At 29.4% G+C, this 18,473-nt stretch overlaps 1 protein-coding gene across 1 annotated transcript in view; it reads left to right on the forward strand.

Moving 5' to 3' along the window:
• The first annotated feature begins 4,912 nt into the window (after window positions 1–4,912).
• Window positions 4,913–18,473, forward strand: part of LOC129912726 (serine-rich adhesin for platelets-like) — a 32,811-nt gene continuing 19,250 nt past the window's right edge. The window contains exon 1 of the mRNA XM_055991097.1: window positions 4,913–6,480. The gene's annotated coding sequence lies outside the window, so the exon portion shown is untranslated. The remainder of the gene's footprint in view (window positions 6,481–18,473) is intronic.

An 18,473-nucleotide genomic window follows, 5' to 3' on the forward strand; every position in this document is an offset into this window, starting at 1 on the left:
AAGAACTGTACAAAATTTGTGTAGATAAGTGGTTCACGCAAAAACGGGACGATATGGATGATGTCCTTCTTTTTTTAATTAGTGATGGTTACCTTAGCATTAAGCAACGATACTCTTGGCAATGTAATGACTTTAAAATTTGAGTTTTTCGCCTCTTATTAAGAGGATTTAATATGGGACGTTATTTGGTGTGAAAAATATAACTTCATTGGATATAGGACATTTAAGCACAAATTTTGCATAATTATAAAGCCAGTATTTGTCCTACTGCATACAAAAACGTATATAGGACAAATAAGCATCAAATTCATCGAACAAATTTGGTCTATAGGATAATTTTTTTTTATCTTGAAAACTAAAAGAGATAGGACGATTCTGTTTGCAGCAATCGAAAGAGCGTGGTCGAAAATATAAGATGGCATCCATAACTCATTTTCGGCAAAAATGGTCTGTAGGACAAATAAGAACTCACCAGTGGCGTATTGAAGGGGGGGCTCAGGGGGCTCAAGCCCCCCCCAAGCGTTCAAGATCATGTTTTTTTTACCTAATTTCATAGTAATGAATATGCTTGACTGAAACTTGTTCGTAAATCTTATAGATTTAGAGGCAGCTCAGATGCTCGAGCCCCCCCCAAACTCTGAAACTGCTATTTGTGTTTGTTTGAGTAAGAGCCTTAGCTGAAGTTGGGGGTTGGGGTAGTTTTTTTTTCGAATTTAAGTCCAATTCGGAATACATCAGATCTCTTCTTTAGTATAATACGTACTGTAATTTTTGGACAAAATATTATCAAAACTTATGTGTGTTTTCTTATTTTTTTTCTTTTGAATTCTTCTTTTTTTCCATTAAAATTGTCGATAAAATTGCATCCAGTAGTAATAATTTAACTTCAGAAACAAAATAAAAATGGATGATCCTTCAGTTTTGACAGTTCGAAGCAATTTCGAAGTTTTCGAAATCGATCGAAATGAAGAATATGATATTTTATTTCACGTGAAATTGAAAAGTGATTTCAAATAACTTGCGGTCGAATTGCGGAACAAATCGAAAATGGTGATGAGTATAGCTCAAAAACTACACCGTGAAAGGAATAAATCTGTAAACACAGCACATGACAAAGTTCAAACAAAATAAAGTGTTTTTTTAAATTTGACTCAACTTCTTGCTTTTTGTGTAAAATGTTTGGGACACAAGAACTTTGAAAATAGGAGAGAGTAGTACGAAGCTGTCTACGTCAAGAGCAGTTAAATGCTACTATACTACTTTCAGTACCGCAGCACTGCGCTTCACTCTCGATCAAAGATGAATAAATTAGAGAGACAAATTTTTCGTACCCCTCTAAAAAATTTTTGAAAAATTTTCAAGCCCCCTCCAAATTTTTTTCTGGATACGCCACTGGAACTCACGTCACGGTATATAATATTATACCAGTTTTAGAGAATTACCTCAAATTTTACTCAAAAATTACTTACGATTTTATGAAAAAAAAAATCAAGTGTTAGTTTTTAATAGTTTCTATATTTTGATGAAGAAAGTTTGAATTTTATTTTTTATTAAAATAGTCAAATTTTAGAAAATTTTACATTTAATTTTTTCTAAAATTTGGAATGTCGATAAATAATTTCTGCAAAATTTGATACCAATTTCACTTAAAATAGTTTTTTTTTCCGAAAAATGTTTAGGTATAACGATTTCTAACGATTTTAATTTTTTTTTTCTAAAAATGCGCCTTAATAGGTAAATGAAATTGCTCAAATTCATTCAAGATTTTGTTAGGCAGGGCGGCCACTCCAGAAACGCTTAACTCATCAAGGTAAAGAAAATTTCAAATTTGAAGTGAAAGAGGGCTGTTAGTAAATACGAAAACCACAGTCCACAGCTCTTCCCGTCTGCATTAGGCTCTGTTGGCGTGGTAAAACGAATTGTGCATCTCATAGAGCTTAAAGACGATATTGGTGTCAAATTAATGGTAATGCCATCTTCTTCTCAAATTCAGACGTTTTCCGGGTCAAAGGTTGTCAGTTTCATAACGCAGCATGATTTAAGGTTAGAAACGATGGAAGTTTCATAAAGTCTTGTTTTTTGGTATGTTGGTCGATGAGTTAAACATTATTACTTAATCAAATAAAAATAAGACTCATTAGCAACGACCCAAAGTATATGCAAAACTACAAATAATTAAGGAAAAAGTCTCATATATTACGCTGCGCCCGCCCCTTTGAACTTATGGAGTTAAAAGGCAAATTTAATCTCAAATCAAAGCTAATAATATCTTCTTTTGAAAACCAGAGGTCTTTCAAGTCAGAAATTGGAACTTAGGTCATGCAGTCTGTTTTAAAGGTAAGAGCGTTTTTCATTTCTAAGGTTCCCACAGGCTTGAGGGTGAAATGCCACGCTTCAAACCGACAGACCTCTTAATTTTGAAAGAAGATGATATAACCTTTATTTTGACATCACTGAGTCATTAATTCCTATATTTATAAGATTTGCATAACACCTTTTGTCTAATTTTTCCTTGTATTTTAATCATTTTAGAAATACTGTGTATGGATTAAGAAAAAATTCGTTGAAGAACGAATTAATTTTTTTCTGATATCTACGTACATTTAACAAATCTTATTTATATAAAAAGTTAAAAATTAAAGAAAATTTGAAATTTAAGAACAAGTTCGTGAGATCGAGTCGTGCATAATGATAGTCCAAAATCATTTTCCTAGGGGCCCCGCAAATTTACTCTCGCACACGCCTCATTTTGGTCTAGCGCCGCCTCTGGTCTTAGTTCCTTATTGCCCTGTTTTTTTCGACATAATCAATAGCCTACTCAGGAATCCATGGTTTTCATTTGGGGCGGTGACTGTGGGACACCCTGTATACTTTGAGCTACTGCCTAAACTAGTTAAACGATTTTCTTCACACTTGGTAATTAGCATAGTTTTGACTAATTCCTACTACGGTACCTGCCATATGACAGAAATAGAAAAGTAATTTTTTTCAAAAAATGCTCTAACGGTTTTGATTAAAATTTGGGTGTGTAATGTTATAAAGAACACTCAACTTTTTGTTTTTTTTTTTTTTTTTGGTTTCTGAATAGGTATATCGGGGGAGAGTACGATATAGTCCGGTCAAATTAGACTAAAATAAGGGGGTGAGGTTACATTAATTCCCAGCAAGTTGAAATTTGGTAGGATTGTTGGAAACACCATCATAAATTAAATCTAAAAAGTCCTCATCGATCCGAGACCTGGAAAAAAATTTATTTGGGGTCAAAGGTCACAAAAAGTCAATATTTTATGAACTGGTTGCGATGCGATAGAACTTTTTTCTATCTGTTTTTGGAACAGTCATAAGTGTAGCTATCAGCCGTTTTAGAGTTGCCCATTCTCTATCGAACACTTTGTATTTTATTGGGACCCATTCTAAACAAAAAATACCAGGAAAATGGTTTCGGGAGAAGGGCCCCAATCGGAAAAATGGTGAAAATTTAATTTTTTTTTTTTTGCTTTCCCCATATTCTTAACCATCGAAGAACGAAATTTAAGCTAAAAAAATAATGAAATTTCAAGAACTTTTCAGTTGGGAGTTCTTTTTTCAGAAAAGGCCTGATTATGACGATTACATCTCAACTTCAACTTTTTGAATCGTTATATCTAAGAAACGGTGTGTCTTAGGAAGAAAAGTGTCATGACACTTTTTATATATAATAATCTGGTCTACAATTCTTGCATGGAAAATTTTTTGATAAGACTTACCGTTTTGCAGAAAATCGTGAAATCGTGTTTTTGTGATTTTTGACCCCAAGTAAATTTTTTTCTAGGTCTCGGATCGATGAGGACTTTTTAGATTTAATTTATGATGGTGTTTCCAACAATCCTACCAAATTTCAGCTTGCTGGGAATTAATGTAACCTTGGATGTCTAAATTCACCGGACTAGTAACTTATGGGGACTTTTCACGAGTCGATTTTAGCCGCACGATATGTCAGTCGACTAGGATTTTTCTAAATAATCATTTTTTACTATGGGAGGCGGGGATCTATCTCCCCTCGTTTAGGCGGGAGGGGCAATTTTCTAAAATATTAAGTAATTGTATTTTACGTCATATTTGTATTGAACTCCTCTTAAAAATACCGTTATCAATTCTTGTCGTCTAAGTTATTGTAAAGTTATTAAAATTTAGATTTATTGAGACTTATTTTTGATTACAATAATTTTGAAAATCGGTAATTAAAAGAAAAATTGTCAAGAGAACAATCAAAATTTGATTGATACAAATTTGAAACCAAATTTTATGAACTGGATGAAATGGTTGATAGTTCTCATTTCGATTGTAAAAATGAATAAAAGACTGAAGTTCACAGCAAAATTATAATAAATAAATACCTGCTTACTTTTCAATTGTCATTATTAAAAAATTGGTAGAATTTTCCAAATCAACGTCAACGTAAAATGACGAACAGATAATCTAAAAATTTCTTAGTCATAAGAATCTCTCCATGTCCATAATCTACACTTGGGTACACTTCTAACCAAAATCGTATTTAATTTTTAAACAAACATACCTACAACTACAAATATAAAATGCGATATATAAAAACAAAAATCCAATAACAAACACACACACTCACACTCACAAAACAAATTCAAAGCAAAACAACAACTTAACAGCTGGTTGGATAGATAACAAAAAAAAAATCAAACAAGAAAATTGGAATCAAAAAGCAAAACAACAATAGAAGAAGAACTAAAGAATGAAAAAAAACAGAAAAACAACACACACAGAAGAAAAAAAAAATAAAATAACTGCGCGACACACAAAAACAGAAGAGAACTCTCGTCATGAAATAAAAAAAATACATAATAAAATAAAATAATACCTACAAAATAAATCGAAGATAGACAAGAACAAGTCCACAAGTCGAGTTTTGGCTTCGCAACGATCAACAAGAGACAAAGGAGAAAAAAAAAAACGTTTTCGTAGTAGAACAGACATTTTATATTTAATTAAATAAATAAATAAAATAAACTAAAAAAAAGACAAAATAACTGCAATAACTAATTATGAATGAATTAGTTATAAATATAAATTATTTGTGTGTTGTTTTGTAGAGGGGAAATTTTCCCTCACCATTTACATATATAATTTTTTTTTCTATTTTTTTCTTTAATTGTTTTATCCACACCCTAAATTAAATTAATTATCGGACGATTAATTAAAGTGGAAAATTCTGTCATTTATGAAATTTTTATGACAATATTATATCTAATCTCACTGCGTATTTAAAAAAAAAGAAAAAAAATATAAGTTTTTTTTTTCTCTGGCAAAAAATTGGAGAAGTGGTGAAAAAAAAATCAAAGTTAAGACGTCATCGATTAATAGTGTTGGAGAAGAAAAGAGACGAGAAGTCAACCTTCTCATCCCCAACCCATCATCATCCAACTCAAAGTTGACTTTTGGAATTGAAACGTTTCTTTGTTTTCGATGATAAATTGTTTTTTTTTTTTTTTTCAACTCAGTGGTCGAATTTTCGGATATATAAATTAAAACATAATTAAGACCGTTTTCAAGGTCTTTATTGCAACTGTGAAGAGTTAAAAAAATTTCGTCATTGTGAATGAATTTTTGGAAGTTTTAAAGCCATTTTTTTTTTTCCAAACAAAGAAAACCTTGGATCACAGTGGTGGGAGAGAGAGAAGTTTTTTTATAATACGAATCTATTGTGTATTAGAAGAAGCACAAAGTAGTGTGTGAGAAGTGTAGAGAAAAAGTACAAAAAAAAAGCAACAGTAAATAAAGTTGAGTTTGTGTGTTGTTGATTGTTGTTCGTTCTTGTTGGTTTTAAAGTTTTCGTTCGTTTCGTCGGGGGTGGTGTGTGTGTGGTAAACGGTAAAGAAACTTTACTGCGCAGGTATTAGTTTAAAAAGAGAGAACGAGACATTTCGGACATTCGGGGATTGCCACAATAGTGCAAAAAAAAGATAGAATGATAGTGTTTTTGTTCAAGTTATTTTTTTTTATTTCGTAATCCTCTTTGCATTTTGTGTCGTTGCCTTTTCGTTTCTCCTCGTCATAATATTCAACGACTGACAGCTGAGTTTGTTGGTAGAGAATTATTTTTTGCAAACTTTATTTTTTGTTTCTCCTTCAAAATAAGTTGAGGACTTAAATTAGAAAAAAAGTTAAATAATTTTGTTTTAAATCGAAATTAAAACTTCTTTGATGAAGTTTCAAGTCGATATGAGGCATTTGTAAAGAGATTTCTTTTGTGTGTTTGGACGACGGAGAAAAAAATCAAGAACAAGAGGAGAGGAAAATTCCTACAACACTCTGAAGAGCTTTGCCTACCACCTACGCAAAAATAATAAAAAAAAAGGAGATCCTAAGGACGAATTGTGCTAACCAATACTATATCTTTTTCTTTCGTTGGAAAAATACAGTTATTCTTCAATTGAGATATGCTATCTGTTGGTGTTTTGCTGGAATAAAGTGAGTTATGAAAATTATTTTTAAAAAATATCAATAATCTTTATTTTTTAAAAGAGAATTGAAAGTTTCATATCTATTTATTTTTTTTTTTTCGTTTTTTCTTTGAAGTAAGTGGAGAAAATCTCGAGACACAGAAAGGGCCTCTGCTTTGTCCTTCAAAAATTTTTTTTTTTTTTGCTTATTGTGCATTTTCTTTTAGTATGGAATTCTTATTTTTGAATAATAGGTTGTTTAAGTAAGAATATAATATAAAACAACAATAGAAATAAAAAACAAATACAAAAAAAAAAAATAATGAAACAAAAAAAAAAACAACACCAAGAAGAATTAAAAGATTGCATCAGAAAAGAAATGAAACTTGAAAAGAGTGTTGCCAGCACAAAAAAATATTTGTAAATTTTAAGACAGAAGAGAATTTGATTTTAAATTGGACAAAAAAAAATTAAATCTTAAATCTAAATGAATTTTGAGTACCCATGCAGGAATTGTTTATAAAATGTTGACAAAAGTATTTTGAGAAGTACCCAAACAATTCTAAATTATACATATTTACAGATCTGTTGATGCATTTTTATCTGGGTATAGGTACTAGGATTAATATAAGCTACGTCCATATTGTGACTTGGTAAATAGCTTTCCACGCCATCTACCACTTGGAGCGACAACCTCAAAATGACATAGATTTTTTTCGATTTGCCGTTCAATGTAGTTTCCATAAGAAAAAAAAAAAAAAAACAAAAAATATCTCGAAAAACATTTATTTTACGAATTAATTTTTTATGAACTAATACAGTCAAAAAAGGGTGAAAAAAGGGGTAAATCTCGGAATGAATGCTAATAGAATTTTTTTTTTTTGCTCAATGGTTCGTTTTGGCATTCTATAACATACGTCAAAAGTCTAGAAAAGTCTCATGTCCGCAAGTCGCGATTTAAGGCTCAAACCGCGAAATTTAGATTTTCGAAATAAGCAATAAAAGACAATGGTATTATATGCACATATGATACATGATTTCGATGTATTTTTTAATGCTCATTCCAAAAAATCTAAAATCAAGGCAATCTGACGTCTCTGTAAAAAGTTATACCTGTTTTTCATCTGTCAACCCATGTTATTATAACAGTCACAATCTTACTACGTACCGAAAAACCCTTAAAAGTTATGGTAGAAAAACCAAATTTCACATGAAAGTTTTTATGTCCATTATCATTAAGAATCAAAACAATGCAATGAAAAAAACATTCATATCTATGAAAAAATGGTATTTTTTGAGAAAGGGGACATTTTGGAATATGCACTAAAAAACATCCTGGTACAATCTTGGATTTAGTGCTAATAGGCTAATTTTTTGGTTTCTATGTTTGTTTGGATATTCTATAACTTATATCAAAAGTCTAGAAAAAACTCATATCCGCAAGTCCTAATTTTCCTGGTTTGAAGATGAGGTGCAGATTTTAAAAATTGAAAAACTACACTTAAGCTATTTGTGTCAGATCAACATGAAAAAGGTGCATTACTTTTCAGTGATTGTCAGATTGACTTGTTTGTGAGTTTTGTTGAAAAAAGTGTTAAAAAATACCTTTAAATCATGTCGCTTATGTTGGTATACATATGAAAATCTAAAGTTTTCGTATTATTTTTTTAAAACCTGCAACTAATTTAGTTTAACCTGAAAAATTAGGACTTGCGGACATGAGATTTTTTAGATTTTTGACATAAGCTATAGAATATCTAAACGAAGATAGAAACAAAAAAATTGTCCTATTAGCACTAATTCCAAGAATGTACCAGGATGTTTTTTAGTGCATATTCCAAAATTTCCCCTTTTCTCAAAAAATACCATTTTTTCATAGATATGAATGTTTTTTTCATTGCATTGTTTTGATTCTTAATGATAATGGACATAAAAACCTTCATGTAAAATTTAGTTCCTCTACCATAACTTTTAAGGGTTTTTTGGTAGTAAGATTGTAACTGTTATAATAACATGGGTTGACAGATGAAAAACAGGTATAACTTTTTACAAAGACGTCAGATTGCCTTGATTTTAGATTTTTTGGAATGAGCATTAAAAAATACATCTAAATCATGTTCATTATGCATATAATACCATTGTCTTTTATTGCTTATTTCGAAAATCTAAATTTCGCGGTTTGAGCCTTACCCTACTACATGGGTACAGAAAAAAAAAAAAATTCGTTTTTTAAAAAAATAATATAAAATCTGAAATCAAATTGCCCCCCAAAACAAGTATGCAGTTTGTGATTGATATATTAAGATTCATTTTCAGAAAAAAAAATTTTCAAAATCGTTAGAGCCGTTTTTTTTAAAACTAATTTTTTATAAATAATTTTTTGGAAAAAAAGTTTTAAAATAAAATTGGTATGCCATTTTGTAGAAATCACTAATCAACATCTACACAAAAAATTTCAAAAAAATTCAATGTCCTGTTTTCGAAAATTTGATTTTTCTAAAAAAAATTTCAAAATTTTTTTGAAAATTCAAAAATTATTTTTTTCAAAATTTTTGGCTTATATTTAAATTATATATATGCTACTTCACAAAAAGTTTTGTTAAAATCGAATAAGCGGTTTCGGAGGTAATCGGATTTGAAAAAAAAAACGGTTCAATGGCAAGTACCGTTAATAATGATTTAAAAAAAAAATTTTTTTCATTAAAAGATAGACCTTGTCTTAAAACTATTATTTGAATTTTTTAAACAAAATCGTTAGAGCCGTTTTTGAGCAATTTCAACTTTACTAAAATCGATATACATATAACAAGTACCGTTATTTTTGGTCCAAAAAAATTAATTCCAAAAACCCCTCTGGAGAGTCCTCAAAAAGTGCAACATACCAAGTTTGAAGTGAATCGGCCAATCCGTTTAGGCTGTAGCTCCTTATACAGACAGACAGACAGACGACTTTCGGGACCCACTTTTTTGGCATTCTCTACCATCGTAATGTCATGGAAAAATGTTATCTCAACTTTTTTTTTTTGTACGAATGCATAACTTGATATATAGTACCTATATCGCAAGTAAAAACTAAATAAAAACACAATGTCTGTTTTAGCCTGTTTGTTTTCATCACTGATTTTTTTCTTTAGATCTTTATTCTCCTTTATAGATTTGAGATCCGGAGACTGCAATGGCTAATCTTCTTAAGCATGTAAACCCATGACGTTCTTCATATACATATGTATCTCTTCCATATTTTTTTTTTATAAAATGGACAAGCTCCATGTTCAGAGAAGCATCCCCTGACCATAAATAACCTTCCTATATGTTAACCTGATCCTATTAAATTGAATTTGCATTAATTGGAAATAAACACCATCTTGCACTTAGACACTGTCTATTTAATGCAGTAAAGTTAAAGAAAGGTCACGGAATAAGGAAGTATTTATTTAAACCAGTCTTTATCTTTAGTGTATATCAATCTTGCCTTTTTATTTTACTGAAAAAAAAAAAAATTTTAACAAATTTAAAATATGATTAACCTTCCTAAACAGCTCTCCGACGAATTGTTTTTCACTCAATTTGGTTCATTTTAGGGCTTGAATCTTGAATGTATAGTAAAAATCATTAAGAACATTCGTCGTTATTTGAAAAAATAAAAAAAAAATCAGGTTTTTGGATCATTATCACTAATACTAACCAAATCGTTAAGAGCCGTTGTTTTAGTTTTCTCCAACACTGTTTATCGTTTGGTAATAATTTTGACAAATATGTGATTCATGAATGAAGAAAATACGCCACAAAACAGATTTCATGAACCAAATATGATTCATATCAAAAAATTTTGGATGTATAGAATCTTATGACTTTGTGATTTTGTTTTCAACTTCAACTTTGATTGCAATTTTGTATGGAATTTTATTGAAAAACAATAATTGACCGTTTTTGTCATATTTTCTGATAAATTTATCTTAAAAAGAGCTTTAAAATAACAACTCACCATTCATTCACCATACCACTAAAAAAAAAGCAATAATTTTTAAAAACACCATTTTTTATAAAATTATAAAGTATGATCGTACTCACCAAAAATAAATAAAAATTTAACACAGAGTCCAACAAAGACTTATTGGGAATTTCTACACCTTACTTCATTCCGTAGAAATCAGTTTGAGAAAAATAGTTTAAAATGCTTTCAAAAGCTTTGATTAACTTTGCATAATTCTCACGAGAACACGGATAATGTTGTATATTTTATGTAATGTTGTAATGTAATATAAACTATATCGGCCCTATTCTGCTATTCGATTCACGTGAAAGTCTTAAATAAGAAGCGTTTAAATGGGGGTTAGAATTAAACTAAGGCTAATTTGTTTTCCTTAGAACTTCTAAATCAGGCGGAAACAACGTTTTGCTTTCCAAAGTTAGAAGTTTTTCAAAGCCAGCTTGACGTGATAAAGGAAGGAAATCTTTCGATTCACGTGAATCGAATAGCAGAATAGGGCTGTATATCTCTCTCTCTCTCTCTCTTGTTATCATGCACATACATTCATACTTATACTAAAACGTACCTTTGTCTATAAAAGTTAATAAGCACATTCAAAAATATTATGCTTTTTCATAAAAATGAAATAAAAATAAACAGATGATATCTTTTTATTCTTTTCCAATAATAAGATGGCAGTAGTCCACATTACCCACGTACTCCACATTATTCAAAATTTCTGTACGAGGAAGTTGATCTAAATTAAGTTTCCCAACACTACAGTTATTCAGTGATCTTTCAACTACATACTCAATTTCATCAAATGTCAAAAATAAAAATTCTTAATTTTTAAATAAGCAGTATTGTTGAGACAGAAATTTAAGTTTGTCAAAAAGATCTTCATTTTAAATATGAATTTATCTTTCAATTATCAATTATATCAGCCCTATTCTGCTATTCGATTCACGTAAATAGAAATATTTGATTTCTTTGTTACGTAAAGCTGGTTTTGAAAAACATATAACTTTCGAAATCAAAGCGTTGTCTGTCTAAGCAATTTTAAAGAAAAAAAAAAATTGCTTAAATTTATTTTTAACCCCCATTTAATGACTTCTTATTTTAGACTTTCATGTGAATCGAATAGTAGAATAGGGCAGTATATCATTTTTCTTATTGAATTTATGCTGGCAACTCTGCATATAGTTTGAAAATTAATTAAAAAAAAACAAAACTGCACTTTGTATCTAAAAAGTATGAAAAAGTACATAGTCCTATCTCTCTCTTCAAGTAGTTCTCATCATAAGTTTTTTTTTTTTTATCGAATAGAAAAAAAGTAAACAAAGAACGAACTTGAAAAGAAAGAGAAACGTCAAAATAAAACTTTTACAGCTGTGATCGTATTAGTATTTGAGAAGATTGCACTATAAATTGAAATTAAAGTAGAGAACGTCATTATTCGGACACCTGCTGCATAAATTTATATGTATACTTATTTGTTTATGTATACACAAGGTATAATAAAAACTAATAATTATAATTTACTGTTTTTGTTTTATTTTTCATTAAAAATACAATCAAAATTTAGAGGTATTTTTGCCTAATGTCTGTTCATTTCCAAATATAGAACCAACTTAATAAATATGAATGTTGTTAAGAGTTTGAGTAAATATTTTGGGTATTTTGTTGGAATCAATTTTTATTAAAAAAATAAATAACAAAAAAAAAAAAATTGAATAAACTGGGTGAATAATTTTGTTTTATTTTTTGTTATCATTCTTTTTGAATGGGCGACACGCGCTAAAGGCTTGAAGTACCTAGACAGTGTGGCATCTGTTTTGTTATAATATGGAACAATGACAATGACAATGAGTACATTTTTAGATAAAATAAAATGAAAAGGTTAACTCACTCAAGCGTAACTCACCCACCTTGTAAAATTTAATTATTTTACTGTTTTATTATTTAGAAGATAGACGATCGGTAAAAATATGTTGTATGTAATTAATAGAATTCTTTGTAAATAGTTAATTAAAATTGAACAAAAAGTATGCATTCAGGTATAAATACTAAATTATGTTTTTGTTTTATTACTCAATGGGTTAAGGGTGTCCTTTTTATAGTTTTTTTTAGAAACTGAAGGGATAAATGTGTAGATGATAACGATATCTATTCTATATTAAGCAACATGCAAACGCATAATGTACATCTGTCTTGTATTTATGAATATTGAACAGAATTCCAATTTTACTAAAGAAAAAACAAAATTGTGCTCAACTGTGGGCTTAGAAGATGGGAATATGTATATATTCTTTTCAAACTTCTTTAATTTTACTTCAATTTGAGCGCCCCACTGGAGCTTGCCAAGTAGAAAAAGAATTAAATAAATAGGTGAAATATATAATATTTTAACCAAGGCCATCAACATTATACATTATATATTTATTTGTTTTTAACCCGTGTTACTACAACAGTTGTTGGTATTTGGTTCTTATAGTGTTCAATACTTGTAAAAACAATGGCCCTTAGCAGTGTCGTGCGTTGAGTGGCCGGGGCCCAGGGGCAAGACTCAATTTTGAGGCCCCTTTGATATTTGGGTCCCATTTGGTATAGAAATTAAAAACAAATAAAAAAGTACGTACCTATACATCTAATCCAGTTTTTGTGAAATTTCGAAAACCCCCGACTTTTCACCAGTATTTTGCTTCCTCCGCTCATAATTGATTTTTGTTTTTTTACAATTCTTTCACTAAAATATTGTCTAATAATAAGAAATAATTAATTAATCAAAATATTTTTTATTTCATACGCCATTTTGCTGCAAATTAATTAATAGTTCCATGTTTTATAAAAACTCAATTTCTAACTTTTATTTCAGAGCAACACCCTAAGAAAAATTTGTAAGGTGTGACACAGGTTTATTATTTTAAAAACTTGTGTTATTGCAATTTTCAAAAATGCATACAAATTTCCAATCTTGAAATTAGAACGAAAGATATTACAATTTTAATGCAACAAAACAGAGCTTTTCAGAGAAAAATAACAAAGAAAAATAAACACATTTTCTCGACTGTTGTTTGTTTATTTCTTTTTGAATAAAAGTGTCGATTTTTGGTTGTTATTTTGCTTTGAAAATCCCTGTTTTTTTGCATTCAAATTGTAATATCTTTCGTTCTAGTTTCAACTATGGAAATTTGTATGCATTTTTGAAAACTGCAATAACACGGCAAGTTTTTAAAATAATAAACCTGTGTCACACTTTAAAAATTTTTCTTAGGGTGTTGCTCTGAAATAAAAGTTAGAAATTGAGTTTTTATAAAACATGGAACTATTAATTAATTTGCAACTTTAATTTCAAATAACGTAACACAAACAAACTACATTGAAATGTATTTTTTCTTTATTTTATACTCATAAAAATAATTAAGTTATTTTAAGACACGAAAGGAAGGCCTTTATAAAATTAAGAAACCAGTTTTATCTTATTTTGCAAAATTTGAGAAAATAATCTTTTAAGATACAAAAGTTACAGATTTTTTAGACGTTCTAGCCTAGTCAAAATCGTAATTTTTTTAGTTTTGAATAAACGTTTAATACTTAAATAAAAATATTAGCTAAAAAAACAGTGTGTCAAATAATTTATTAAACATTTCAGGTAATATATTCCTAATTTGAGTTAATTATTTTCAAACTCGAAGAAATGACAGATTTTTGGAACGCCATAGTCGAGCCAAAATTGTACTTTTTGAACTTTGCCTAGCTTTTCAAATCTCAAAAATAATTTGCATTTAAAAAAAACTACGCTCAATGATTTCTGATACATTAAAGATTATATGTTCCAAAGGAGAATGGGCATATTGGACGTTTGGCGGCCAGTAATGAAATTGGTATCAAATGAAAGAACATAACGTAGGAAAATTTTTTACTATGGCCGTTTCGTTGTATTGCATTTGGAATGGAAGATATTGCAATATTTGTGTTGTTAATGCATCGAGCAATATGCGAAGGGCAAATTGAATTACTATTTTAATTAAATTATGAAATATGATTTTATGTCATTTTTTCTATGATTTAAAACCTCAATCTTGAATATCCGACCAATGGGACTCAAAATATAAGCTTTTTAAACCAACCACTTCAAGATTTTGTTTTTGAATTTTCAAAAGGAAAAAAACAAACAAAAAATTAAAAAAAAGTCTTAAAATAGACTCGAAATTGGTGTTTTAAAAAGCCAATATTTTGGGTTCTATTGGTTGGATATCCAAGATAAAGGTCTTCAGGCTCAGGGAAAATGACAGATTATCATATCTTGCACTTAAAATACACGTTCAATTTTAAACATTGAGACAATTTGCATTAACTTTTAAATGCAAAAATGCATTTTATCCGTTTGTGAAGAACGTTAGAAGGATAAAACTTCTGCACAATGTATGTAAGACTTAACTACATCAAAAAATAACAAAATCGTTCTTGGCCGCTGAACGTCCAAGTTCCATACAAAATTGCCCATTCTCCTTTGGTTTAATTATTTCAGGAGACAACAAAGTTACAGATATTTTTAAATACCCAAAATCAAGCGAAAATCGTACTTTTTGAACTTTGACTAATTTTTAAAAGCTTAAAAACAATTTTAATTTAAAAAAAAAGCAATTATCACAAAAGACAACAAAGTTACAGATTTTTGAGACGCCTAAGGCCATATGGGCCCACTGTGCGGGAGCCCCAGGGCACACCACCGCCCCGCTTGCCCCAATGGTGTGTACGCCCCTGGCCCTTAGTAATAGACCCGAATTCATCTAAAGCTCTATTTAAACAAAAAATAAAACATAGGTACCTACATCTAACTTTCAAATTAAAATAATGCTATGATTTTAAAATCGACTTAGTTACAGGTGAACTGCCTCTAAGCCAAATCTTAAGCGTTATCTTATATCTACATACATATGCTCTATTACCATTAATTTTTTCGTTAAAACCTAATTTGGTAAGTTCGAGTCTATTACTAAAGGCCAATTTTAACAAAAGGTTTGTCACACTTTCCCAGCACTTACAAAAATTAAAATTTATTCCGAATAATGACAGGTATTTCTCAATGTTATTCTATTGATTGTGTAATTTTTGTAAGCAAAAAAAAAAAAAACATTTACTTGTGTATATCACCCTATTTCAAGAGTTTTTTTTTTATCGGAAGTTCCTAGAAACATTGATAAATAATTTTCATATAGGGGTAGTGGGGGCAAGACCGCCTATGGGGGCAAGACGGTTTTCGTACTATGTTGTATGAAAATTGGCAGCACTTGCAATATAAAATAGTTGCCATTTGGTGCGATCGTTCACGTCTGTAAGTTTTAGCAATTTCGGTTAAGACCCCGAAGAGTTACGGTAAATTTTGTGATTTTTCATCAAATTGTTATCGTTCATGTGAAAAGTCAGTTTGTATTTTTGACACTGAAATAATTAAAATTTTTAACTTTTCCTTTTTTTATAATAGAAAGTGAATATTAAAAAGTATTTTCTGCGAAAGAAGGAGTCATAAAGATAAATTAAAAAAAAAAAAAAACAAAGTGAAAAAAGAAGTTCACCGTTAAATCTTCCAAAAAGCTAAGCAACAGGCGCTAAACAATACTGTAATTGATGATTCTGATGAAGAGGACTTTGCAGATTGTATTTGTACCTTCTATCTGCAACTTTTTTCTTGATCCAATCCAAAGTATTGTTGGATTAAGTGCAAAATGTGTACCAAATGGTACCAAAAAGCTTGTGCTGGTGTGAGAACTATAATGAAAACATAGCATAATTGTGTTATTATTACAAATAGGCTGCATTTAAAACAATAGAAACGGTCTTTCTACCAACAAAATTTGATAGGGCGGTCTTACCCCCATGTGGGGGCAAGACGGTTTTTTGTTAGATGTTTTTTCAAATCTTTTGTTCAGTATTTTTCTATTTTTTTTATAATAACGAGAGTTTCTGCAAAAAACATTAAACTTAATAAATAAAAACTTTATTCTATTTAAAAGATGTTTTTTTTATTGGTTTTTAAGACAGTCAAAAACTAAGTGGGCCGTCTTGCCCCCACTTCCCCTTATTTAATTTCACAATGCACTAAAAGGTACTTCAAACTGATTTTTTCCGAATTCTTAACATTCATAAGATTTTACTTGCGAAATAGGTACTATAGGCAAGCTTAGGTTTAGGAAAAAAAATCGAACTATATACAAAAGTTTTTGAATGGGCTTAAAATTAAAAATAAGCACATTAAATCAGTAAAAAAAAAGTCATACTTTCTTTTTAAACGGTCTGATGAAAATTTTTTAAGCGTCATCAATTTTTAAATACAAACTTTTATTTTGAAAACATAAATCGGCTCTTACGATTCTTATTTTTTGTTTGAAACTTCCTTCTTTATACAAAAATATAATTTACAAGAATCGAAACATTAAAGGTGTATATTGTTTTTGCTACATTTGGCATTGAAAAATTTAAATTTTTTTACGCCTCATGTAATTGTTCAATATATTATTGAAGAAATTTGTAAACAAAAATTGCTGTAATTCATTAATTCGTTGCTGTGGTGCATGAAAATTTAAGATGCTGAAATTAAAAGTACACTGAACACAAAAAATATGCAAAAAAACAATGGCACAACTTGAAATTGTTTAATACTTTCGAGTAGATTTAAAAAAAATAGTTTTTTGAATGCAGTTTATAACCATAAAACAAACTCATATATAAAAAAAAAAGAAAGTTGACGGAAGGATGTCTGTCTGTCTGTCTGTCTGTCTGTATAGTAAATTACTGACTAAATTTTAAATTTTGTTTTAAGTGTTCATTAAAAATTACTACATAAAGCATAATAACGTTATTTAAAAATTGTTTCTCAAAAAATTATTTGAGAAAAACTAGTTTTTTTAACGGATCTTAACGATTATTTTTTTAAAATGACGAAAGATCGTTACGGAGAAAAAATGTTAGAAATTCTAACTGATCAAGGCCTCTGTCAGATTGTTAAACAACCGACCAGAATAACTGATCAATCATCTACTTTAATAGACTACGTTATTACAAATAATGATCTGAAGTCAAGAGTTAAATATGCGATACATGCAGTTGATAAAATTACGGATCATGAAACTATAACTATTGAACTGCAAATTAAAAAAGAAACCGGAAATTAAAAGAAGCGAGTATAAGGTTTTACGATACACAAAAGAACGTTTTGATTCATGTCTTAACGAAGAATGTTTTCAGAATGTATTTTTAAAAAATGACTTGAATGATTTGTCATATACTTTCAGTGAAAAACTTAAAAATTGTTGTGAAATGTTAACGGTTACAAAGCTAAGTCCCCAATCTGAAGACAGTGAATGGTTTAATTTAGAACTACAGAGATTAAAAAGTGAAAAAATTAGAGCTTATAAAATAGCGGTTTTAAACAAAACAAGTGAAAATTGGTTGAGGTACAAGAATCTACGTAATAAATATAAAAATGAAATTCGAAGTGCAAAGAGTGACTACATCATTTCCAAAATATCTGCTAAGGATGGTAATCAAATTGAAATGTGGAAAATTTTGAAAAATATGGTTTTGCAGAATAAAAAATCAAACAACATTGATTTTGTACGTTTTGGTGATGAAATTGCAATGCAATCCAGTGAAATAGCGAACAAGTTTAATAATTACTTTGTTGATAGTATTCTCGAAATAAATGCCTCGATACCATATATTCCCTTTGTCCCACCTGATATAAATATAAATTCTGTTTTTACTTTCAGTTTTTGTAATGAAAGATCTCTTTACACTTTAATAAATAAATTAAATAACAAGAAAGATATGTGTAGACTAAACAAAGATATGATTCTTCAGTCGATTGAAATTATCGGTCCGGTACTTATGAAAATAATAAATACTTCCCTGTTGACTGGTACATTTCCTGAAAGTTGGAAAGAATCATTGATTATCCCTGTTGAAAAAGTGAATAATACGAACAAGTGTGAAGAATTCAGACCAATAAATATGTTACCATTGTGTGAAAAAATATTAGAAAAATTTGT

The sequence above is a fragment of the Episyrphus balteatus genome, chromosome 2 (genome assembly GCF_945859705.1).
Source record: "Episyrphus balteatus chromosome 2, idEpiBalt1.1, whole genome shotgun sequence".
Taxonomy (NCBI): domain Eukaryota; kingdom Metazoa; phylum Arthropoda; class Insecta; order Diptera; family Syrphidae; genus Episyrphus; species Episyrphus balteatus.